Below are 2,341 nucleotides of genomic sequence, written 5' to 3'. Positions count from 1 at the left end.
CGGTCGCACGTCGGCCGAAGGCATCTTTCTTTCCGCTGCCGCTTTCTGTACGCTGATTTGTTGAGACAAAATAATTAATTTCTCAAAAACTATTGCGAATATCGCAAAACGGCACAGGACTTTCTTGCTCACCTCAATCCGTTCTACGTTCTCACCAAGGGTCATCATGGGACTTCGGGACACCCTGTATAATGCAGTGTAGAATTAAAAGAATAAAACCGTATATTTCACTTATCTCGATATAAAATTGATATTTATAATATTTTATGCTGTGTATAAATAATCACAGCAATTGCTCTTATCCTGTTCTCATTCTATTGTCATATGAAAAAGATTAGGTTGCTATGATGGGATAAAGTTCTTGGATAAGGTTTCGTTCTAAATAGTTTTATTTAGAGCTGTAAGTGCTTCAGAGCGACGAATGGATCGATTACATTGCTTTATTTAACGTTTTAAAGTATTTGTAGTGTTAAACGAACCCTTTTTCTTGACAGTCAATAATATAGACTGAAATAGCACTAAGGGCAAATCAACTTTTTCACTCTGTTTTAAACTGCTAACTTCCGGCTTTACTTTGCGGACAGAATGCTTGGTCTATGTATATACGTTATTAAACCTTTGTGCAACAGTTGTGTCTTCTGCATGCTCAATGTATTCTTAGGGTGCCATTACATGAAGCCATTCCATTACTGAAACGTGGAAATGCGGAAGACAAAATCTTAATAGATCTGCTACGCGTTCTGCGTCTGTTTTGATTGCCTAATATTACATGAGGCATATTTTGAGCGGAAAAGCGGAACGGTTTGGTGACAAATAAACATCTGTATTCATTTTTTAAAATTGTATTCACTTCATTTATTGCAATTTTTACTAATATGTTTATATTTTCAGCTTATCGAATACAAGCATTTTAATTAATAAATATAGTTAAAAATTAATATTTTATAATTCCCTACTGCTTTTCCGCTCAAAATATGCCTCATGTAATGTTAGGTAATCAAAGCAAACGCGGAACGCGTAGCGGATCTAGTAAGACCGACGTCCCATGGGGCGGAAATTCTCCGCGAACAGAACACGCGGAACCAGTACGACCAATCACAGCTGTTCCGCTCTTTTTTGTGCCGTTTCGCTATAATCTTACTGCTGCAATTTTGCGGAAAGGATAAAGATAGTCGCGGATAACCTCAACATATCTTACATATCTCATTTGCTTCTTATACATTTATTATACATATATATTTTTTCGACATTCTTTATTATTTCGTTTAGAAATAATTAGTGGAGGAATCGTAAGTAATAAGATGTTAATATTTTGATAATTGTAGTAAACAATTATGTATAATATGTGAATATGTTTATATGTTTATATGTATAATTAACAGCCACAGTCAACAAAAATCACATAATATATTCTCCATAATTAATCACAACAGATCTCATTTTATTATACTACATAATGTATCACCGCAATTCCGCTGATGTACTTTTCGTTCTGTCCCATGAAGCGGTAAACGCAGCAGCGGAATTATGTTTTAGCCAATCATAAAATAGTTGCATATTTTCATAAAAAGTATTTTACTGAGAAACTAATTTTACTCTTTACTAATTTATCATATATTATATCAGTTATAAAATATTATTAAAATTATTAAAAACGTTTATTAAAAAATTATTTAAAAACGTAAGAAATAACATTAAAAAGTCTACTTTTTGTATTATTCTGCGTGATCCGCTTCCGCGTATTTCGCTCCATGGGACACAAGGAAAATATAAAAAGCGCCGAAAGAAGAACGGAACGGCTGTGATTGGTCGTGCTAACTCCGCACGTTCCGTTCCGCTGAAAATTTCCGCTTCGTAGGACGGCGTCCTAAGATTTTGTCTTCCGCATTTCCGCGTTTCCACGCTTCATGTAATGGCACCCTTAAGATGCCATTACATGCAAGCGTTCGAGCGTCGAGCGTCAGACCCGTGCGCAGCACTTTTGCGCATAAATCTAAACCGTTCAGATTTCAGCGTCTGGGGCTATTAGGGACACTATTAGGGCAATGTTGCATAATAGAATCCGTGTCTCTTTCTTTTTGCGAATATTTGTAATGCCCAAAACTTTTTTTTTGTTTTGCTCATATTTGCAATTAGTGATATTAATGCAATTAACTCCATGTTTTGTTTGTAATATTTGTTACTGATAATGCTATTGCATTTTATTAACCACAAGTGATACCGATAATTAATAGACATTTTGTAATATCTTGCAGTTTTTTCTGAATTGCTAATAAACATCTCGAAATTCAACTGATAGTTCAGTATGTAATCAAATTAAACTTGCGTATCAACAACTTAC

The sequence above is a fragment of the Odontomachus brunneus genome, unplaced genomic scaffold (assembly GCF_010583005.1).
Source record: "Odontomachus brunneus isolate Ranch 3 - 2012 unplaced genomic scaffold, Obru_v1 Obru_scaffold_335, whole genome shotgun sequence".
Classification (NCBI taxonomy): Eukaryota; Metazoa; Arthropoda; class Insecta; order Hymenoptera; family Formicidae; genus Odontomachus; species Odontomachus brunneus.
The sequence above is the reverse complement of the archived record's forward strand: the minus strand, read 5'-3'. Positions refer to the sequence as shown.